The sequence below is a fragment of the Oncorhynchus gorbuscha genome, linkage group LG25, assembly GCF_021184085.1.
Source record: "Oncorhynchus gorbuscha isolate QuinsamMale2020 ecotype Even-year linkage group LG25, OgorEven_v1.0, whole genome shotgun sequence".
Taxonomy (NCBI): domain Eukaryota; kingdom Metazoa; phylum Chordata; class Actinopteri; order Salmoniformes; family Salmonidae; genus Oncorhynchus; species Oncorhynchus gorbuscha.
The window spans coordinates 26,438,647-26,462,483 of NC_060197.1; the positions used below are offsets into that span (position 1 = coordinate 26,438,647).

The window sequence follows — 23,837 nt, forward strand, 5'->3', positions numbered from 1 at the left end:
GATGAGAGCACAAATGGACAGCGATCAAGCTTCAGGGTCAAATACACCACAAGTCTCTGTGGCGCAATTGGTTAGCGCGTTAGACTGTTAATCTAAAGGTTGGTGGTTCGAGCCCACCCAGGGACGACAGTTCTCAGTTTGTTGTGCTCCATGATGTGGATATGACAAGTCTCTGTGGTGCAATTGGTTGGTGAGTTTGACTCTTAATTTAAAAGTTGGTGATTTGAGCCCACCCAGGAATGCTGTCTCTCTGTTTCTAGTGATATGGAAGACCTTCCTGGCCTTACAGTAAGCTTGCTTTTGACCTGCTGTGTTTCCTGTTGTCACATGTGATTGGTGTGTTGTTGAACATGAAAGATGACAAGTTGCTATACCTACTGGTAAAATGGCTGTCAATGGTCTCTGATCTTCTGTTACTCAATAGCTTGATCATTCTGTGTTCTCCAAGGAACATATAATTTATTCTTATTAATCTGGATAGTATGACAACGTAAATGATGTCAATCTGGCATGAATAACCTTAGCATTTATATTTATCTCGCGAGAAGGACAATGTTTGTCCAGTGTGTTTGTGTGTATATGTACGCCTATACGCCATGAAAGTGACTAGCCACTTCATCATTCTTCCAGAGTCAGTCCCCTTATTATTTTGAATAGGCTTGGCGATTATATATTACATTTGTGAAAATGCAGTTGTTTAAAATATATATTTATCAGAATATATTTGAGATTGTGGCTGAATTTACTCCTGCCAGATGCCTTTCAATATAATGTTGCGCTGATGAACATTGCGCTACATTTTTGCCCTTTTAAGGCCATTCAAAAAGCTAACAAATATTAGAAAACTACAGGTCTACTTCCTTGAAAATGTTGCTGCACCTTCGATGCACGTTAACACAACCATTGGAACAAAGTGTTGTTGTTTCGTAAACTCCATGTACAGTTGGATGAGAGCACAAATGGACAGCGATCAAGCGTCAGGGTCAAATACACCACAAGTCTCTGTGGCGCAATTGGTTAGCGCGTTAGACTGTTAATCTAAAGGTTGGTGGTTCGAGCCCACCCAGGGACGACAGTTCTCAGTTTGTTGTGCTCCATGATGTGGATATGACAAGTCTCTGTGGTGCAATTGGTTGGTGAGTTTGACTCTTAATTTAAAAGTTGGTGATTTGAGCCCACCCAGGATGCTGTCCTTCTGTTTCTAGTGATATGGAAGACCTTCCTGGCCTTACAGTAAGCTTGCTTTTGACCTGCTGTGTTTCCTGTTGTCACATGTGATTGGTGTGTTGTTGAACATGAAAGATGACAAGTTGCTATACCTACTGGTAAAATGGCTGTCAATGGTCTCTGATCTTCTGTTACTCAATAGCTTGATCATTCTGTGTTCTCCAAGGAACATATAATTTATTCTTATTAATCTGGATAGTATGACAACGTAAATGATGTCAATCTGGCATGAATAACCTTAGCATTTATATTTATCTCGCGAGAAGGACAATGTTTGTCCAGTGTGTTTGTGTGTATATGTACGCCTATACGCCATGAAAGTGACTAGCCACTTCATCATTCTTCCAGAGTCAGTCCCCTTATTATTTTGAATGGCTTGGCGATTATATATTACATTTGTGAAAATGCAGTTGTTTAAAATATATATTTATCACAATATATTTGAGATTGTGGCTGAATTTACTCCTGCCAGATGCCTTTCAATATAATGTTGCGCTGACGAACATTGCGCTACATTTTTGCCCTTTTAAGGCCATTCAAAAAGCTAACAAATATTAGAAAACTACAGGTCTACTTCCTTGAAAATGTTGCTGCACCTTCGATGCACGTTAACACAACCATTGGAACAAAGTGTTGTTGTTTCGTAAACTCCATGTACAGTTGGATGAGAGCACAAATGGACAGCGATCAAGCGTCAGGGTCAAATACACCACAAGTCTCTGTGGCGCAATTGGTTAGCGCGTTAGACTGTTAATCTAAAGGTTGGTGGTTCGAGCCCACCCAGGGACGACAGTTCTCAGTTTGTTGTGCTCCATGATGTGGATATGACAAGTCTCTGTGGTGCAATTGGTTGGTGAGTTTGACTCTTAATTTAAAAGTTGGTGATTTGAGCCCACCCAGGGATGCTGTCTCTTCTGTTTCTAGTGATATGGAAGACCTTCCTGGCCTTACAGTAAGCTTGCTTTTGACCTGCTGTGTTTCCTGTTGTCACATGTGATTGGTGTGTTGTTGAACATGAAAGATGACAAGTTGCTATACCTACTGGTAAAATGGCTGTCAATGGTCTCTGATCTTCTGTTACTCAATAGCTTGATCATTCTGTGTTCTCCAAGGAACATATAATTTATTCTTATTAATCTGGATAGTATGACAACGTAAATGATGTCAATCTGGCATGAATAACCTTAGCATTTATATTTATCTCGCGAGAAGGACAATGTTTGTCCAGTGTGTTTGTGTGTATATGTACGCTATACGCCATGAAAGTGACTAGCCACTTCATCATTCTTCCAGAGTCAGTCCCCTTATTATTTTGAATGGCTTGGCGATTATATATTACATTTGTGAAAATGCAGTTGTTTAAAATATATATTTATCAGAATATATTTGAGATTGTGGCTGAATTTACTCCTGCCAGATGCCTTTCAATATAATGTTGCGCTGACGAACATTGCGCTACATTTTTGCCCTTTTAAGGCCATTCAAAAAGCTAACAAATATTAGAAAACTACAGGTCTACTTCCTTGAAAATGTTGCTGCACCTTCGATGCACGTTAACACAACCATTGGAACAAAGTGTTGTTGTTTCGTAAACTCCATGTACAGTTGGATGAGAGCACAAATGGCCAGCGATCAAGCGTCAGGGTCAAATACACCACAAGTCTCTGTGGCGCAATTGGTTAGCGCGTTAGACTGTTAATCTAAAGGTTGGTGGTTCGAGCCCACCCAGGGACGACAGTTCTCAGTTTGTTGTGCTCCATGATGTGGATATGACAAGTCTCTGTGGTCCAATTGGTTGGTGAGTTTGACTCTTAATTTAAAAGTTGGTGATTTGAGCCCACCCAGGGATGCTGTCCTTCTGTTTCTAGTGATATGGAAGACCTTCCTGGCCTTACAGTAAGCTTGCTTTTGACCTGCTGTGTTTCCTGTTGTCACATGTGATTGGTGTGTTGTTGAACATGAAAGATGACAAGTTGCTATACCTACTGGTAAAATGGCTGTCAATGGTCTCTGATCTTCTGTTACTCAATAGCTTGATCATTCTGTGTTCTCCAAGGAACATATAATTTATTCTTATTAATCTGGATAGTATGACAACGTAAATGATGTCAATCTGGCATGAATAACCTTAGCATTTATATTTATCTCGCGAGAAGGACAATGTTTGTCCAGTGTGTTTGTGTGTATATGTACGCCTATACGCCATGAAAGTGACTAGCCACTTCATCATTCTTCCAGAGTCAGTCCCCTTATTATTTTGAATGGGCTTGGCGATTATATATTACATTTGTGAAAATGCAGTTGTTTAAAATATATATTTATCAGAATATATTTGAGATTGTGGCTGAATTTACTCCTGCCAGATGCCTTTCAATATAATGTTGCGCTGACGAACATTGCGCTACATTTTTGCCCTTTTAAGGCCATTCAAAAAGCTAACAAATATTAGAAAACTACAGGTCTACTTCCTTGAAAATGTTGCTGCACCTTCGATGCACGTTAACACAACCATTGGAACAAAGTGTTGTTGTTTCGTAAACTCCATGTACAGTTGGATGAGAGCACAAATGGCCAGCGATCAAGCGTCAGGGTCAAATACACCACAAGTCTCTGTGGCGCAATTGGTTAGCGCGTTAGACTGTTAATCTAAAGGTTGGTGGTTCGAGCCCACCCAGGGACGACAGTTCTCAGTTTGTTGTGCTCCATGATGTGGATATGACAAGTCTCTGTGGTGCAATTGGTTGGTGAGTTTGACTCTTAATTTAAAAGTTGGTGATTTGAGCCCACCCAGGAATGCTGTCTCTCTGTTTCTAGTGATATGGAAGACCTTCCTGGCCTTACAGTAAGCTTGCTTTTGACCTGCTGTGTTTCCTGTTGTCACATGTGATTGGTGTGTTGTTGAACATGAAAGATGACAAGTTGCTATACCTACTGGTAAAATGGCTGTCAATGGTCTCTGATCTTCTGTTACTCAATAGCTTGATCATTCTGTGTTCTCCAAGGAACATATAATTTATTCTTATTAATCTGGATAGTATGACAACGTAAATGATGTCAATCTGGCATGAATAACCTTAGCATTTATATTTATCTCGCGAGAAGGACAATGTTTGTCCAGTGTGTTTGTGTGTGTATGTACGCCTATACGCCATGAAAGTGACTAGCCACTTCATCATTCTTCCAGAGTCAGTCCCCTTATTATTTTGAATGGCCTTGGCGATTATATATTACATTTGTGAAAATGCAGTTGTTTAAAATATATATTTATAAGAATATATTTGAGATTGTGGCTGAATTTACTCCTGCCAGATGCCTTTCAATATAATGTTGCGCTGACGAACATTGCGCTACATTTTTGCCCTTTTAAGGCCATTCAAAAAGCTAACAAATATTAGAAAACTACAGGTCTACTTCCTTGAAAATGTTGCTGCACCTTCGATGCACGTTAACACAACCATTGGAACAAAGTGTTGTTGTTTCGTAAACTCCATGTACAGTTGGATGAGAGCACAAATGGCCAGCGATCAAGCGTCAGGGTCAAATACACCACAAGTCTCTGTGGTGCAATTGGTTAGCGCGTTAGACTGTTAATCTAAAGGTTGGTGGTTCGAGCCCACCCAGGGACGACAGTTCTCAGTTTGTTGTGCTCCATGATGTGGATATGACAAGTCTCTGTGGTGCAATTGGTTGGTGAGTTTGACTCTTAATTTAAAAGTTGGTGATTTGAGCCCACCCAGGAATGCTGTCTCTCTGTTTCTAGTGATATGGAAGACCTTCCTGGCCTTACAGTAAGCTTGCTTTTGACCTGCTGTGTTTCCTGTTGTCACATGTGATTGGTGTGTTGTTGAACATGAAAGATGACAAGTTGCTATACCTACTGGTAAAATGGCTGTCAATGGTCTCTGATCTTCTGTTACTCAATAGCTTGATCATTCTGTGTTCTCCAAGGAACATATAATTTATTCTTATTAATCTGGATAGTATGACAACGTAAATGATGTCAATCTGGCATGAATAACCTTAGCATTTATATTTATCTTGCGAGAAGGACAATGTTTGTCCAGTGTGTTTGTGTGTGTATGTACGCCTATACGCCATGAAAGTGACTAGCCACTTCATCATTCTTCCAGAGTCAGTCCCCTTATTATTTTGAATGGCTTGGCGATTATATATTACATTTGTGAAAATGCAGTTGTTTAAAATATATATTTATCAGAATATATTTGAGATTGTGGCTGAATTTACTCCTGCCAGATGCCTTTCAATATAATGTTGCGCTGACGAACATTGCGCTACATTTTTGCCCTTTTAAGGCCATTCAAAAAGCTAACAAATATTAGAAAACTACAGGTCTACTTCCTTGAAAATGTTGCTGCACCTTCGATGCACGTTAACACAACCATTGGAACAAAGTGTTGTTGTTTCGTAAACTCCATGTACAGTTGGATGAGAGCACAAATGGCCAGCGATCAAGCGTCAGGGTCAAATACACCACAAGTCTCTGTGGCGCAATTGGTTAGCGCGTTAGACTGTTAATCTAAAGGTTGGTGGTTCGAGCCCACCCAGGGACGACAGTTCTCAGTTTGTTGTGCTCCATGATGTGGATATGACAAGTCTCTGTGGTGCAATTGGTTGGTGAGTTTGACTCTTAATTTAAAAGTTGGTGATTTGAGCCCACCCAGGGATGCTGTCTTTCTGTTTCTAGTGATATGGAAGGCCTTCCTGGCCTTACAGTCAGCTTGCTTTTGACCTGCTGTGTTTCCTGTTGTCACATGTGATTGGTGTGTTGTTGAACATGAAAGATGACAAGTTGCTATACCTACTGGTAAAATGGCTGTCAATGGTCTCTGATCTTCTGTTACTCAATAGCTTGATCATTCTGTGTTCTCCAAGGAACATATAATTTATTCTTATTAATCTGGATAGTATGACAACGTAAATGATGTCAATCTGGCATGAATAACCTTAGCATTTATATTTATCTCGCGAGAAGGACAATGTTTGTCCAGTGTGTTTGTGTGTATATGTACGCCTATACGCCATGAAAGTGACTAGCCACTTCATCATTCTTCCAGAGTCAGTCCCCTTATTATTTTGAATGGGCTTGGCGATTATATATTACATTTGTGAAAATGCAGTTGTTTAAAATATATATTTATCAGAATATATTTGAGATTGTGGCTGAATTTACTCCTGCCAGATGCCTTTCAATATAATGTTGCGCTGACGAACATTGCGCTACATTTTTGCCCTTTTAAGGCCATTCAAAAAGCTAACAAATATTAGAAAACTACAGGTCTACTTCCTTGAAAATGTTGCTGCACCTTCGATGCACGTTAACACAACCATTGGAACAAAGTGTTGTTGTTTCGTAAACTCCATGTACAGTTGGATGAGAGCACAAATGGCCAGCGATCAAGCGTCAGGGTCAAATACACCACAAGTCTCTGTGGCGCAATTGGTTAGCGCGTTAGACTGTTAATCTAAAGGTTGGTGGTTCGAGCCCACCCAGGGACGACAGTTCTCAGTTTGTTGTGCTCCATGATGTGGATATGACAAGTCTCTGTGGTGCAATTGGTTGGTGAGTTAGACTCTTAATTTAAAAGTTGGTGATTTGAGCCCACCCAGGGATGCTGTCTTTCTGTTTCTAGTGATATGGAAGACCTTCCTGGCCTTACAGTAAGCTTGCTTTTGACCTGCTGTGTTTCCTGTTGTCACATGTGATTGGTGTGTTGTTGAACATGAAAGATGACAAGTTGCTATACCTACTGGTAAAATGGCTGTCAATGGTCTCTGATCTTCTGTTACTCAATAGCTTGATCATTCTGTGTTCTCCAAGGAACATATAATTTATTCTTATTAATCTGGATAGTATGACAACGTAAATGATGTCAATCTGGCATGAATAACCTTAGCATTTATATTTATCTCGCGAGAAGGACAATGTTTGTCCAGTGTGTTTGTGTGTATATGTACGCCTATACGCCATGAAAGTGACTAGCCACTTCATCATTCTTCCAGAGTCAGTCCCCTTATTATTTTGAATGGCCTTGGCGATTATATATTACATTTGTGAAAATGCAGTTGTTTAAAATATATATTTATCAGAATATATTTGAGATTGTGGCTGAATTTACTCCTGCCAGATGCCTTTCAATATAATGTTGCGCTGACGAACATTGCGCTACATTTTTGCCCTTTTAAGGCCATTCAAAAAGCTAACAAATATTAGAAAACTACAGGTCTACTTCCTTGAAAATGTTGCTGCACCTTCGATGCACGTTAACACAACCATTGGAACAAAGTGTTGTTGTTTCGTAAACTCCATGTACAGTTGGATGAGAGCACAAATGGCCAGTGATCAAGCGTCAGGTTGAAATACACAACAAGACTCTGTGGGGCAATTGGTTAGCGCGTTAGACTGTTAATCTAAAGGTTGGTGGTTCGAGCCCACCCAGGGACGACAGTTCTCAGTTTGTTGTGCTCCATGATGTGGATATGACAAGTCTCTGTGGTGCAATTGGTTGGTGAGTTTGACTCTTAATTTAAAAGTTGGTGATTTGAGCCCACCCAGGAATGTTGTCTCTGTTTCTAGTGATATGGAAGACCTTCCTGGCCTTACAGTAAGCTTGCTTTTGACCTGCTGTGTTTCCTGTTGTCACCTGTGATTGGTGTGTTGTTGAACATGAAAGATGACAAGTTACTATACTTACTGGTAAAATGGCTGTCAATGGTCTCTGATCTTCTGTTACTCAATAGCTTGATCATTCTGTGTTCTCCAAGGAACATATGATTTATTCTTATTAATCTGGATAGCATGACAAAGTAAATGATGTCAATCTGGCATGAATAACCTTAGCATTTATATTTATCTCGCGAGAAGGACAATGTTTGTCCAGTGTGTTTTGTGTGTATATGTACGCCTATGCCATGAAAGTGACTAGCCACTTCATCATTCTTCCAGAGTCAGTCCCCTTATTATTTTGAATGGCTTGGCGATTATATATTACATTTGTGAAAATGCAGTTGTTTAAAATATATATTTATCAGAATATATTTGAGATTGTGGCTGAATTTACTCCTGCCAGATGCCTTTCAATATAATGTTGCGCTGACGAACATTGCGCTACATTTTTGCCCTTTTAAGGCCATTCAAAAAGCTAACAAATATTAGAAAACTACAGGTCTACTTCCTTGAAAATGTTGCTGCACCTTCGATGCACGTTAACACAACCATTGGAACAAAGTGTTGTTGTTTCGTAAACTCCATGTACAGTTGGATGAGAGCACAAATGGCCAGCGATCAAGCGTCAGGGTCAACAACACCACAAGTCTCTGTGGCGCAATTGGTTAGCGCGTTAGACTGTTAATCTAAAGGTTGGTGGTTCGAGCCCACCCAGGGACGACAGTTCTCAGTTTGTTGTGCTCCATGATGTGGATATGACAAGTCTCTGTGGTGCAATTGGTTGGTGAGTTTGACTCTTAATTTAAAAGTTGGTGATTTGAGCCCACCCAGGAATGCTGTCTTTCTGTTTCTAGTGATATGGAAGACCTTCCTGGCCTTACAGTAAGCTTGCTTTTGACCTGCTGTGTTTCCTGTTGTCACATGTGATTGGTTGTTGTTGAACATGAAAGATGACAAGTTGCTATACCTACTGGTAAAATGGCTGTCAATGGTCTCTGATCTTCTGTTACTCAATAGCTTGATCATTCTGTGTTCTCCAAGGAACATATAATTTATTCTTATTAATCTGGATAGTATGACAACGTAAATGATGTCAATCTGGCATGAATAACCTTAGCATTTATATTTATCTCGAGACAAGGAAAGGACAATGTTTGTCCAGTGTGTTTGTGTGTATGCTCCTATACGTCATGAAAGTGACTAGCCACTTCATCATTCTTCCAGAGTCAGTCCCCTTATTATTTTGAATGGCTTGGTGATTATATATTACATTTGTGAAAATGCAGTTGTTTAAAATATATATTTATCAGAATATATTTGAGATTTGGCTGACCTGCTGTGTTGCCAGATGTTTTCAATGATTCATGTTGTTGAACATGAAATTGACAAGTTGCTACCACTTTTGGCTGTCAATGGTCTTTAAGGCCATTCAAAAAGCTAACAAATATTGAAAATCTTCTGGTCTCTCCAAGGAAAATAATTTATTCTTATTAATCTGGATAGTATGACACAACCATTGTCAACTGGTGTTGAAAACTTCGTAAATTTATATTTACAGTTGGATGAAGGACAAATGGCCATCCAGTGTGTTTGTGTGTGTCAAATGTACAAGTCTCTGTACGCAATTGAAAGTGATAGTGTCATGTTTTGTCTTATATTGCTTGTTGTTCGTTTTTTCATCATTCTTCCAGAGTCATTTTGCTTTTCCTTTATTTTGAATGCTGGTCTTTTTGGCGATTATATATTACATTTGTGAAAATGCAGTTGTTTAAAATCTTATATTTATCAGAATATATTTGATCCCAGCTGTTTATTCCCCTAATCAATCATTTAGTCTTCCTGACACCTGTTCCCTACATTTTTGCCCTGATTAAGTCCCCATTTCTCCCCAAATTTTAGAAAACTTCTGTCTGTCGGATCCTTGAAAATATTGTTCACCGTGCTGTGCACTTTAATCAACCTTGGAACAAAGTGTGTTTTCCCTCAGATGCTGCGTGGTGAGCAGGTGTCTGAGTCTGCTACGGTCAAGTGCCTTCCCGAGGCAACCTGCAGTTTATGATCGAGTCTCCAGTCTGTTTGGTGCATTTGGAGTGGTTTGATTGTTCTTTATGCTTTATTTACCCACTCCAGGAATGCTTTTCTTGTGATATGGAAGACCTTCCTGGCCACAAATGGCCAGCGATCAAGCGTCAGGGTCAAATACACCACAAGTCTCTGTGGCGCAATTGGATAGCTGATAGAGGAATTCTAAATTCCTTTAATGTTTTAATTGCCAATACCAATTAGCACTCATTTCTAATTCATTTAATGAGTTGTAAGTTCATTAATTATGCATGAAGTAGATTGAGACCAGTCTTAAAAGCCAGGTTAAAGAGCGTTTTAATTCCAGAGAGTACTAACCTATACACAGATTTCCACAGGTTATAAACTCAAAATGACATCATCAGTTTCCCACGATAGCCCCGTTGTTTTTTTGTTTAGGTCCTGAGATGCTTTCTACTCCCCTCATAAACCAGACATTACAACCTGTCTAAAAGATACAGATTTCTCTCAATAATGGAATAAAACCCAAACATTCTTATCTTGTCTGAAAAGCTTTTTCTCCCCCTTGACCTTCCCAAGAGGCACAGACAATCAAATTAGTTCTGCTTACATTTTCAGTAACAGCTTAACCAATAACCTTTACTTTTCATATCATAACATAATAGTATTAGAATAAATGGTTTCTAATCATTAACGAATACATAATTGATCATCTAAACTATATTTTCCACTATCAATCCTCCCTTTGATCAAATATTATACATTCAATTCTACATCTAGTTTTATTTAATCATAAAAATATAAGTATAAACGAATTTAACTAACCTTTTTATATAGGTTTATCAGATTATCATATGAATAGACAAATAATCAACAAATCAATTATAAATGTTTATCCAACTCGTCACATTTCATTAATCAATTCTAACCTTAACTCCAACTGTTTTTAAACCTACATCAGAATCATAACTCTTCCTTCTGGATTTTCGTCACGACCTTCATTAAAAACAGTTTAATCATGGAAACAAATTACAATCTAATTCCCCTTCATCTCAACACTAGCCTCATCAAACATAAATTCCCCACAAATGACAGATCCAGATTCGTCCACTTCCTCTGTAGATATGCCACGGGTCGGAACCTGGAATTGGCCCATAACGGCCCCATCCCCATCTGTAGTGTCATTGATCTCTCTATAGTCCTGGAAACAATAACTTACACGCAATCACACATAACACAGTCCCTTCCATTTTTCAGCCAATAACATATCCAATGCAATTCTATTCTGCCAAGCCATCAGGCTGGCAATTCTATTCTGCCAAGCCATCAGGCTGGTTGCTTCAGTCTGTTCTGCCAAACCTTTAATCGCATCTCTGGAATAATTGATAAAGCGCTGTTGATTATAATAAATATAATTAATCCAGTCTACATTGCTTGACTCTAAAAAATGCTTGACTCTAATCCTGCTAGTATCTGATTTCTTGCCTTGAACTCATCCGGCACACCTCGTGGCACCCCAATGTTATCAATATATGTCGTCAAAAGACCCAGATGGAGCATCTCTTCTCTCTCGTTTTGCTAACTTCATGTCTTGGTGTTGTATGAGTGTAAAAGGCCTTCCTAAATGTACTAAAGCACATAGTCCATTCCAATCAGTCGGCAATACCGCACAAACTCATTCCCCCACACAACCACCAGATGTCGACACTGGCCCATTTTATTTTATTTGGCATTCCTGCTTTCATGAACAGCTTTACCATACATGCATTCCTTACTATACTCCACCTGGTCCCAAATTGAGTGTATGGGTTTACGTAGCCATCCCTTTCAGTGTGAGCTATGACCTGTCCACGATCAATTTGGTGATTTACACAAATACTTCCCATAGAGTCCCATGGTTCTAGACTGCCAAGGGGTGAATGACTCCAATTGATCTACACAAAATTCTACCGAGAGATCCTTGCCCAATTCCACCCTCACATCCTTACTGTTTTGTTTCAGTGACCTTTTGAGAATCTTTGGTAACATCCCATTTCCCTCATCTAGCACATGAGTCAAATTATCCTCTTTGGCACTCTCCGGGGGATCATGGTGAATCAGGAATATGGCCCCCACAATAAAACAGCTCAGGACGGTCAGTGCACACGTGAAGCCCCACCCTCTCCCCGAGAACATATCAACAGCCAGAGGCCAAGCCATCACTTCACTTCTATGAACGCTCACAGCTGGGGAAAGGTCAGGTATAGGGAATCTTCAGAAGGAGTTTGACCCCGTTCCATATGGGTCACGGTTCCTCTCCTTCCCCTGTGACCGCTCGACAGTGCCAGTATGACTCACCCCCTTACAATGTGTGACATGTACCCAGGTAGCTCTTTCGGCTATTCTCACCGCGAAGGCAGTCACCAGTAGTACTTGGAATGGTCCCTCCCACAGAGGCTGCTTCCAGTTTTTTTTCTTCAATGATTGGATCCAGATCCAGTCTCCTGGTTGAATCTCGTGTGCCACCTCCCTCTAATTCTCCTGCTGGGCATAAAACTTTTGACATACGTGTTTGATTAATGAACAACCTCCTCATGTGTTCCTACCATCCCCCCTGTTGATACATGGCTTTGCCCATGTATCAATACAGCAGCATATTTAAACAGTGACTTAGGTAAAACAGGTAGATTCCCTTTATGCCAAATACCTCCTCTATCTACAGCTCCCATTCTGACCCATTTAGAAACTTATTTACCCACTATGTTATCTTTTTGCTCTTCCTGGCCCCCCTCTAACTTCTCTGCTCTCCCAAGTTCAAGGTCTCTGCGGTGCGTGGGAGGGCTCCTCTGTATGTTTCTCATGTTTTCCAAATTTGAACTACATGGGAACTACAAACCCATGGACCCTCTTTAGAAAAAAAAATGTCTATGAGCGGCTTTTCTCCAAATTCCTTAATCAATCTATCTTAATCCCAACAATAATCCTAACTCCTCATAGATGTCCTATATTCCTGTTAAATATAATACTATTTAAAAACGTATAATCTAATAGATGCTAACCATATTAAAAATCCTTCCTACGCTAACAAGCCCTCTCCTTGGGGACCCTCAGTATTCTATCTGACAATAACATGGGTTTAATATGTGTTGCAAAGTGTGGAATAAAACTTTGGTCCTGGAAAACAGAGTAAAGCAGAACAAAGCATTCTTATAACCCATCTGGTCCTCTCAGCTATTCTTATCCAGCATCAGGTGGGCACCATGCCACCCTTCACGACAGGGAGAACAAACATACATGGGTCATCCTCAGTCAGTAAATAATACAGGAATTAGGGTCAGAAATCCAGTAACCACCATACCGGTATACTTACCAAACCAGTCTCCCAACCAGGGTGGACAGTCAGACTCCTCTACCCCCGCCATGGTCCTCATCTCAGCAGATAGCCCATTTAAGGCCCTTAGATATACTACCATCTGGACTGGTGTTATTAGGGATATACGTACAACATTGTTCACTGAACATTTTGTAGACTCCCCCCTGACTAGCAAGAAGCATATTCTAAGCAAGTCCATTCTGTATAAGACAGCCACAAATTGTCCCTACCATCAAAACCAGTCTCCGTGCCTCATTGATCAATAGCTGAATAGTCTAACATTAATTACCTGAATGGGATTTTTAGCATAGTGGTGACAGGTTCGGTCCAGGGGTGATAGAGGAGTGTGTCTGGCCCCGGTCTGTCTGAGACCTCCGGTTTTGGCAGTACCTTAATAGAAAACACACCCACCGTGTCTGTCCCGGTCCTTTGTAGTCCGGGGTGCAAGTGCCTGCACTTTACAAAGTTCAACAGTGCTCCCAGGTTTCCCCCATATCATGGAAAGCCTATCCACCTTTGTGGGATCCCCTTTCTCCAGTCCCAAAACTGTCCCAAGTTGGTTATCATACGGACACCCTCCCCTATTACACAGGTAATGTCTCCCGTCTTTTGACACTCCTGTAACCGAGTGTTAAAACCAAACAAAAATATCTCAATTTCTTCCCTGCCCTGTTGGCTCAAAATATGTTATCTTCCCCTATTTATTCTCAATGATAAATATGACTTTCTCTCTGTTACAATACCAAATCCCTAATAGCCCATTCAAAAAACTTCACAGCTAATGTTATAAGACAGAATCCTGAACCACTTTCTCATTTGCGGTTCAAACAGTAATTCTAACCCTCAACCAAAACTGCTTTATTTCTAATGAATTTACCTTAAAACTAGTAACTCAATATGACCCCATTCATTATACAAATGACTCTCCCCCGAGGCTGATCAGACCTTGGGAGCCAGTCATGATAAGGTCAAAAGGTCATACCATATTAGGCATAAAGAACCCTTTATCTTTTGAATAGAAATAGTCACCTGTATAATTCAAAGTTATAATCTAAAGTGAGCCACCACACCCCTAACTATCATTCCCTAATGCTATTTCGAATCAGAAACTCAATAAGTGAACTATAACTAAACCTAATGATAATTCCCCTTTGACTCAAATCATTAATCATAAGTTTTAAACACCGTCTACGGATATGTTTACTTAAATGACCATGCTACCTTTAGATACAATTAACCCGATAACATTATTATCCAATGCATTACTTTTTCTCTCTGCCGCAAATGTCATACATTTCACAGCGTAATTTAATCCCCGATATTTAATAAATATGCATTTGCATCCTCTCATGGCTCCTTTAATTTACTTATCTTGGGTAACTCTCATCCGTTCCGGAACAAAGAGTTCTATCTAAAACCGCCAGAACACACTGTTCCAGTTTTATCAACCCCTAAAATTGGCCATAACCATTAAACAAATAACCAAAACATTTTTATATCACTTCTGGAAACCTAGATACGATTTGCTCCGTTATCCCCAGTCCCTGGTGACAAAAGTGTCTCGCTAGTGACGTCATCAACAAGCGTTCAACCTTGACTCATATTGGCAACGATTTTCAACTCATTGTAAATAATGGTTGGCTGTCTGTAACAACAGTATTTCGGGTTCGATAAACCAAACCTAATTTATCACCTCTGTTGAACCCTGAATTAGTCTACAACATCAATCAACATCTCTCAATTCGCTAATTTTATAAAAACATTTCGATGGGCATAATGGGCATGAATTATAGTTGTCTCTTTGTTATCATTTAGAATCCATTTTGCTCTAAGTACCTGTCTCGTCTTTGACTTAGTATTTTTAATTACAACTCTATTCCCAATACATTATTCACTTGTCTAATTACAAACTCAGACCAGCATTAGTGAGTGTACGCCTTTAAAATGCCTTGTCTCTGGGAACAGGGAAATCCCCTTAACCCAAACGTTTACTACAAAAAACAAAACCTAATAATTATGATAATCCCCTCACATCGTTTGTTTTAAATCCCTTGAGGTATCATGTAACTTATTTTTCTATCTTCGAATTGTCGTCCCACAATATTTTCTACTGTCATTCACTCAAACCACTGTGATTACCGTGCACTGTCCCTTTAAGATAAGACTTTTCATTTGTTCCCCACAATGAGGTCGGAAATCAGATCATTTTTAGAATACGTTACTTTTCGTTCAATTTCACTGGCGTTACCTTAACCAAAAATCAATAATTAGAAAAACAATCACAACTTCTTACGATTAAACTATTCTCACCTAATTTATAGTCCAAAGTGTTGCACTATATAGCCCCATTTGAGTGTCTAGCAATTCCGTTGCTTGGCTATAGACACAAATCTGCCTACCTTTGTAAAATATATATTCCCTATTCAGATTGAGTTCAGTTTTGAATTCTAATCATCAGAGTAAACCCAACCGAACTTCTCAACTTACTATACCCTAACATTTAACGTACCATGCTATAACGTCCAGATAGCCCGAAATTGTATCGTATCTCTCCGTTATTCCCTACATTTAAATTACAACCTGTTGACGATTTTTTCGTGGAGTGTTACACTCCCGGGCGAAATGTCCAATTTTGTTACAATTAAAACATCTTGTATTTTTCTTTTGACCCACCTTATTCATTTTTCTCGACTTTATTTCCTTCTCTAACTTCATTATACCTCTCTTAGTTTCCGCGGGATCCACATACTTGGGTGGTAATTTCACCGGTTGCTCCAGCACCCGTATTCTTATAATCACAAATTTGTCAACTGGATTATCTCTGCATTGTTGGTATAATCTAGGAAGATATAGTTTGTTATCCTCGCCCCCACTCAATTGGTTAACTTCTCTATCTGCGGGAGCAGTGGGTAGTGTCTCTCGAACCTTGTTAGATTTAATCTCTTTTTCGGCGCGTCCCATTCTCTTTTTTGCTTCCGAAAGCCAAACTCCGGCCGTGTATAACCCCTGTTTATTCTGCTTTTTCACATTATTACCACATTCCTTATGTATCTGTTTTATAAGGGATTCCAGCTTTTCTACATTTAGACGGCCATCAAAATCGTATTTCTTTTTCCATCTTAGACAGAAATCGATGTTTCTCTTGTCTTTCTGTGCCATGTATCGCTCGTCTCCCGTTAGTTCTGGGGCTTCTTTCGAGGCATTCCTCCCCATTCTTAATCTTATGTATCTAGTAGCAATGTTTTTAAACACTTATCTATGCCTTTCTATATAATTTTAAATTCTATGTGCATGCAGTTCTATACATTTGTAATTTACCGTTACTTCTAGTTTATCCTGTCTACCTATGTGTGTGTTCTTTAAAAATAATCCTATGTATTTTCCATCCTGTGCGTCCATAGAAGACTTTTGATCGGACAATAATATTTCACCCAAAGGATATTCTTTTTGGGACTTTCAATCGTTAATGTCTCGAATCTCACTACTCTAGACTAAGTTGACCTCTCCTGTGAACCACGTCTATAGAAGACTTTTGATCGGACAATAACATTTCACCCAAAGGATATTCTTTTTGGGACTTTCAATCGTATAATGTCTCAAATCTCACTACTCTAGACTAATCACTTATCATTTGATATTAATTTCTTTCAGCATTGTACAGGTTCATTTATTCTGTTCGCCTAGAATTACCCTGCCTTCTCACCAAGCCTAATTTATCCTCACCTATTTTAACATACCTATCTACTACTTTCCGCAGTCAGCTTCCCATATACAGATAGACTATCAGGTAAAAACTTTATTTAGGTATGTTTATTGAATTATTGGCCATCCTATTTGTACGGAACAAGCGTCCTAATTCTCCAATGCGTACTATATCACTCCTTAATAATCCTTCTGGCTTGCAAGACCAGGCTTTATTAAGCTCTAGTTTATTTGGTGGTAGTGCACCTTACCTCAGGGTCAATTTCGGACCCTGCTTCCTTTTTATCGATATCCTGGTTAATACCCCCGGTAGAAACCCATTTTATTTGTTCGGAATATTCAAGCACCTATTATTGATCAAATTCAACTCCTTTATAACATTTGAATCAATAAATATCCTAAATAATCCCCAAATTCGAGAATAAAGGCTACTTTACCTGCTGCCGACTGGGAAAAACATTGTTCGTTGTATCTAGTCACCCTTCCTGTCCTCCGTGATAATACGCAGGCCTGTTTTAATTTTAACCTCAATTCAGAGGTCAGGTCTTTAGTAAAACGAGTCAAAAACTCGTCCGTGCACGATTTTCAGTGTATTACCTTCAGATAACAGGTAGAGTTGTTTAGATCCGGCTCAAAGGACCAAATTGATAGAGGAATTCTAAATTCCTTTAATGTTTTAATTGCCAATACCAATTAGCACTCATTTCTAATTCATTTAATGAGTTGTAAGTTCATTAATTATGCATGAAGTAGATTGAGACCAGTCAAAAGCCAGGTTAAAGAGCGTTTTAATTCCAGAGAGTACTAACCCATACACAGATTTCCACAGGTTATAAACTCAAAATGACATCATCAGTTTCCCACGATAGCCCCGTTGTTTTTTTGTTTAGGTCCGGAGATGCTTATCTCCTTGAAAATGTTGCATTTATATTTATTCACGTTCTACTCCCCTCATAAACCAGACATTACAACCTGTCTAAAAGATACAGATTTCTCTCAACAATGGAATAAAACCCAAACATTCTTATCTTGTCTGAAAAGCTTTTTCTCCCCCTTGACCTTCCCAAGAGGCACAGACAATCAAATTAGTTCTGCTTACATTTTCAGTAACAGCTTAACCAATAACCTTTACTTTTCATATCATAACATAATAGTATTAGAATAAATGGTTTCTAATCATTAACGAATACATAATTGATCATCTAAACTATATTTTCCACTATCAATAACGCGTCAGAGTCTACTTCCTTGAAAATGTTGCTGCACCTTCGATGCACGTTAACACAACCATTGGAACAAAGTGTTGTTCTTTGTAAACTCCATTACAGTTGGATGAGAGCACAAATGGCCCATGTCAAATACACCACAAGCAATTGGTTAGTTTCCTAAAGGTTGGTGGTTTTGTTCTCTTTGTTGTGCTCCATGATGTGGATTGACAAGTCTCTGTGGTGCAATTGTTTGAGTTTGACTCTTAATTTAAAAGTTGGTGATTTGAGCCCACCCAGGAATGCTGTCTCTCTGTTTCTAGTGATATGGAAGACTTTCCTGGCCTTACAGTAAGCTTGCTTTTGACCTGCTGTGTTTCCTGTTGTCACATGTGATTGGGGTGTTGTTGAACATGAAAGATGACAAGTTGCTATACCTACTGGTAAAATGGCTGTCAATGGTCTCTGATCTTCTGTTACTCAATAGCTTGATCATTCTGTGTTCTCCAAGGAACATATAATTTATTCTTATTAATCTGGATAGTATGACAACGTAAATGATGTCAATCTGGCATGAATAACCTTAGCATTTATATTTATCTCGCGAGAAGGACAATGTTTGTCCAGTGTGTTTGTGTGTGTATGTACGCCTATACGCCATGAAAGTGACTAGCCACTTCATCATTCTTCCAGAGTCAGTCCCCTTATTATTTTGAATGGCCTTGGTGATTATATATTACATTTGTGAAAATGCAGTTGTTTAAAATATATATTTATAAGAATATATTTGAGATTGTGGCTGAATTTACTCCTGCCAGATGCCTTTCAATATAATGTTGCGCTGACGAACATTGCGCTACATTTTTGCCCTTTTAAGGCCATTCAAAAAGCTAACAAATATTAGAAAACTACAGGTCTACTTCCTTGAAAATGTTGCTGCACCTTCGATGCACGTTAACACAACCATTGGAACAAAGTGTTGTTGTAAACTCCATGTACAGTTGGATGAGAGCACAAATGGCCAGCGATCAAGCGTCAGGGTCAAATACACCACAAGTCTCTGTGGCGCAATTGGTTAGCGCGTTAGACTGTTAATCTAAAGGTTGGTGGTTCGAGCCCACCCAGGGATGACAGTTCTCAGTTTGTTGTGCTCCATGATGTGGATATGACAAGTCTCTGTGGTGCAATTGGTTGGTGAGTTTGACTCTTAATTTAAAAGTTGGTGATTTGAGCCCACCCAGGAATGCTGTCTCTCTGTTTCTAGTGATATGGAAGACCTTCCTGGCCTTACAGTAAGCTTGCTTTTGACCTGCTGTGTTTCCTGTTGTCACATGTGATTGGTGTGTTGTTGAACATGAAAGATGACAAGTTGCTATACCTACTGGTAAAATGGCTGTCAATGGTCTCTGATCTTCTGTTACTCAATAGCTTGATCATTCTGTGTTCTCCAAGGAACATATAATTTATTCTTATTAATCTGGATAGTATGAACACGTAAATGATGTCAATCTGGCATGAATAACCTTAGCATTTATATTTATCTCGCGAGAAGGACAATGTTTGTCCAGTGTGTTTGTGTGTGTATGTACGCCTATACGCCATGAAAGTGACTAGCCACTTCATCATTCTTCCAGAGTCAGTCCCCTTATTATTTTGAATGGCCTTGGCGATTATATATTACATTTGTGAAAATGCAGTTGTTTAAAATATATATTTATCAGAATATATTTGAGATTGTGGCTGAATTTACTCCTGCCAGATGCCTTTCAATATAATGTTGCGCTGACGAACATTGCGCTACATTTTTGCCCTTTTAAGGCCATTCAAAAAGCTAACAAATATTAGAAAACTACAGGTCTACTTCCTTGAAAATGTTGCTGCACCTTCGATGCACGTTAACACAACCATTGGAACAAAGTGTTGTTGTTTCGTAAACTCCATGTACAGTTGGATGAGAGCACAAATGGCCAGCGATCAAGCGTCAGGGTCAAATACACCACAAGTCTCTGTGGCGCAATTGGTTAGCGCGTTAGACTGTTAATCTAAAGGTTGGTGGTTCGAGCCCACCCAGGGACGACAGTTCTCAGTTTGTTGTGCTCCATGATGTGGATATGACAAGTCTCTGTGGTGCAATTGGTTGGTGAGTTTGACTCTTAATTTAAAAGTTGGTGATTTGAGCCCACCCAGGGATGCTGTCTTTCTGTTTCTAGTGATATGGAAGACCTTCCTGGCCTTACAGTAAGCTTGCTTTTGACCTGCTGTGTTTCCTGTTGTCACATGTGATTGGTGTGTTGTTGAACATGAAAGATGACAAGTTGCTATACCTACTGGTAAAATGGCTGTCAATGGTCTCTGATCTTCTGTTACTCAATAGCTTGATCATTCTGTGTTCTCCAAGGAACATATAATTTATTCTTATTAATCTGGATAGTATGACAACGTAAATGATGTCAATCTGGCATGAATAACCTTAGCATTTATATTTATCTCGCGAGAAGGACAATGTTTGTCCAGTGTGTTTGTGTGTATATGTACGCCTATACGCCATGAAAGTGACTAGCCACTTCATCATTCTTCCAGAGTCAGTCCCCTTATTATTTTGAATGGGCTTGGCGATTATATATTACATTTGTGAAAATGCAGTTGTTTAAAATATATATTTATCAGAATATATTTGAGATTGTGGCTGAATTTACTCCTGCCAGATGCCTTTCAATATAATGTTGCGCTGACGAACATTGCGCTACATTTTTGCCCTTTTAAGGCCATTCAAAAAGCTAACAAATATTAGAAAACTACAGGTCTACTTCCTTGAAAATGTTGCTGCACCTTCGATGCACGTTAACACAACCATTGGAACAAAGTGTTGTTGTTTCGTAAACTCCATGTACAGTTGGATGAGAGCACAAATGGCCAGCGATCAAGCGTCAGGGTCAAATACACCACAAGTCTCTGTGGCGCAATTGGTTAGCGCGTTAGACTGTTAATCTAAAGGTTGGTGGTTCGAGCCCACCCAGGGACGACAGTTCTCAGTTTGTTGTGCTCCATGATGTGGATATGACAAGTCTCTGTGGTGCAATTGGTTGGTGAGTTTGACTCTTAATTTAAAAGTTGGTGATTTGAGCCCACCCAGGAATGCTGTCTCTCTGTTTCTAGTGATATGGAAGACCTTCCTGGCCTTACAGTAAGCTTGCTTTTGACCTGCTGTGTTTCCTGTTGTCACATGTGATTGGTGTGTTGTTGAACATGAAAGATGACAAGTTGCTATACCTACTGGTAAAATGGCTGTCAATGGTCTCTGATCTTCTGTTACTCAATAGCTTGATCATTCTGTGTTCTCCAAGGAACATATAATTTATTCTTATTAATCTGGATAGTATGACAACGTAAATGATGTCAATCTGGCATGAATAACCTTAGCATTTATATTTATCTCGCGAGAAGGACAATGTTTGTCCAGTGTGTTTGTGTGTATATGTACGCCTATACGCCATGAAAGTGACTAGCCACTTCATCATTCTTCCAGAGTCAGTCCCCTTATTATTTTGAATGGGCTTGGCGATTATATATTACATTTGTGAAAATGCAGTTGTTTAAAATATATATTTATCAGAATATATTTGAGATTGTGGCTGAATTTACTCCTGCCAGATGCCTTTCAATATAATGTTGCGCTGACGAACATTGCGCTACATTTTTGCCCTTTTAAGGCCATTCAAAAAGCTAACAAATATTAGAAAACTACAGGTCTACTTCCTTGAAAATGTTGCTGCACCTTCGATGCACGTTAACACAACCATTGGAACAAAGTGTTGTTGTTTCGTAAACTCCATGTACAGTTGGATGAGAGCACAAATGGCCAGCGATCAAGCGTCAGGGTCAAATACACCACAAGTCTCTGTGGCGCAATTGGTTAGCGCGTTAGACTGTTAATCTAAAGGTTGGTGGTTCGAGCCCACCCAGGGACGACAGTTCTCAGTTTGTTGTGCTCCATGATGTGGATATGACAAGTCTCTGTGGTGCAATTGGTTGGTGAGTTTGACTCTTAATTTAAAAGTTGGTGATTTGAGCCCACCCAGGGATGCTGTCTTTCTGTTTCTAGTGATATGGAAGACCTTCCTGGCCTTACAGTAAGCTTGCTTTTGACCTGCTGTGTTTCCTGTTGTCACATGTGATTGGTGTGTTGTTGAACATGAAAGATGACAAGTTGCTATACCTACTGGTAAAATGGCTGTCAATGGTCTCTGATCTTCTGTTACTCAATAGCTTGATCATTCTGTGTTCTCCAAGGAACATATAATTTATTCTTATTAATCTGGATAGTATGACAACGTAAATGATGTCAATCTGGCATGAATAACCTTAGCATTTATATTTATCTCGCGAGAAGGACAATGTTTGTCCAGTGTGTTTGTGTGTATATGTACGCCTATACGCCATGAAAGTGACTAGCCACTTCATCATTCTTCCAGAGTCAGTCCCCTTATTATTTGAATGGGCTTGGCGATTATATATTACATTTGTGAAAATGCAGTTGTTTAAAATATATATTTATCAGAATATATTTGAGATTGTGGCTGAATTTACTCCTGCCAGATGCCTTTCAATATAATGTTGCGCTGACGAACATTGCGCTACATTTTTGCCCTTTTAAGGCCATTCAAAAAGCTAACAAATATTAGAAAACTACAGGTCTACTTCCTTGAAAATGTTGCTGCACCTTCGATGCACGTTAACACAACCATTGGAACAAAGTGTTGTTGTTTCGTAAACTCCATGTACAGTTGGATGAGAGCACAAATGGCCAGCGATCAAGCGTCAGGGTCAAATACACCACAAGTCTCTGTGGCGCAATTGGTTAGCGCGTTAGACTGTTAATCTAAAGGTTGGTGGTTCGAGCCCACCCAGGGACGACAGTTCTCAGTTTGTTGTGCTCCATGATGTGGATATGACAAGTCTCTGTGGTGCAATTGGTTGGTGAGTTTGACTCTTAATTTAAAAGTTGGTGATTTGAGCCCACCCAGGAATGCTGTCTCTCTGTTTCTAGTGATATGGAAGACCTTCCTGGCCTTACAGTAAGCTTGCTTTTGACCTGCTGTGTTTCCTGTTGTCACATGTGATTGGTGTGTTGTTGAACATGAAAGATGACAAGTTGCTATACCTACTGGTAAAATGGCTGTCAATGGTCTCTGATCTTCTGTTACTCAATAGCTTGATCATTCTGTGTTCTCCAAGGAACATATAATTTATTCTTATTAATCTGGATAGTATGACAACGTAAATGATGTCAATCTGGCATGAATAACCTTAGCATTTATATTTATCTCGCGAGAAGGACAATGTTTGTCCAGTGTGTTTGTGTGTGTATGTACGCCTATACGCCATGAAAGTGACTAGCCACTTCATCATTCTTCCAGAGTCAGTCCCCTTATTATTTTGAATGGCCTTGGCGATTATATATTACATTTGTGAAAATGCAGTTGTTTAAAATATATATTTATCAGAATATATTTGAGATTGTGGCTGAATTTACTCCTGCCAGATGCCTTTCAATATAATGTTGCGCTGACGAACATTGCGCTACATTTTTGCCCTTTTAAGGCCATTCAAAAAGCTAACAAAT

At 39.3% G+C, this 23,837-nt stretch overlaps 15 non-coding genes across 15 annotated transcripts; all 15 read left to right on the forward strand.

Annotated features, from left to right (window-relative positions):
* The first annotated feature begins 52 nt into the window (after positions 1–52).
* Positions 53–126, forward strand: trnan-guu. The gene has a single exon. It is a non-coding gene; the product is annotated as a tRNA-Asn (tRNA).
* An 872-nt stretch (positions 127–998) lies between these two features.
* Positions 999–1,072, forward strand: trnan-guu. Its single transcript has one exon. It is a non-coding gene; the product is annotated as a tRNA-Asn (tRNA).
* An 870-nt stretch (positions 1,073–1,942) lies between these two features.
* On the forward strand, positions 1,943–2,016 carry trnan-guu. Its single transcript has one exon. It is a non-coding gene; the product is annotated as a tRNA-Asn (tRNA).
* Positions 2,017–2,887: 871 nt separating this feature from the next.
* trnan-guu lies at positions 2,888–2,961 on the forward strand. Its single transcript has one exon. It is a non-coding gene; the product is annotated as a tRNA-Asn (tRNA).
* Positions 2,962–3,833: 872 nt separating this feature from the next.
* trnan-guu lies at positions 3,834–3,907 on the forward strand. Its single transcript has one exon. It is a non-coding gene; the product is annotated as a tRNA-Asn (tRNA).
* Positions 3,908–4,779: 872 nt separating this feature from the next.
* Positions 4,780–4,853, forward strand: trnan-guu. The gene has a single exon. It is a non-coding gene; the product is annotated as a tRNA-Asn (tRNA).
* An 871-nt stretch (positions 4,854–5,724) lies between these two features.
* trnan-guu lies at positions 5,725–5,798 on the forward strand. The gene has a single exon. It is a non-coding gene; the product is annotated as a tRNA-Asn (tRNA).
* An 872-nt stretch (positions 5,799–6,670) lies between these two features.
* On the forward strand, positions 6,671–6,744 carry trnan-guu. The gene has a single exon. It is a non-coding gene; the product is annotated as a tRNA-Asn (tRNA).
* An 872-nt stretch (positions 6,745–7,616) lies between these two features.
* On the forward strand, positions 7,617–7,690 carry trnan-guu. The gene has a single exon. It is a non-coding gene; the product is annotated as a tRNA-Asn (tRNA).
* An 868-nt stretch (positions 7,691–8,558) lies between these two features.
* trnan-guu lies at positions 8,559–8,632 on the forward strand. Its single transcript has one exon. It is a non-coding gene; the product is annotated as a tRNA-Asn (tRNA).
* A 10,638-nt stretch (positions 8,633–19,270) lies between these two features.
* On the forward strand, positions 19,271–19,344 carry trnan-guu. The gene has a single exon. It is a non-coding gene; the product is annotated as a tRNA-Asn (tRNA).
* Positions 19,345–20,216: 872 nt separating this feature from the next.
* trnan-guu lies at positions 20,217–20,290 on the forward strand. Its single transcript has one exon. It is a non-coding gene; the product is annotated as a tRNA-Asn (tRNA).
* An 872-nt stretch (positions 20,291–21,162) lies between these two features.
* trnan-guu lies at positions 21,163–21,236 on the forward strand. Its single transcript has one exon. It is a non-coding gene; the product is annotated as a tRNA-Asn (tRNA).
* An 872-nt stretch (positions 21,237–22,108) lies between these two features.
* On the forward strand, positions 22,109–22,182 carry trnan-guu. Its single transcript has one exon. It is a non-coding gene; the product is annotated as a tRNA-Asn (tRNA).
* An 871-nt stretch (positions 22,183–23,053) lies between these two features.
* Positions 23,054–23,127, forward strand: trnan-guu. Its single transcript has one exon. It is a non-coding gene; the product is annotated as a tRNA-Asn (tRNA).
* Positions 23,128–23,837: the final 710 nt, after the last annotated feature.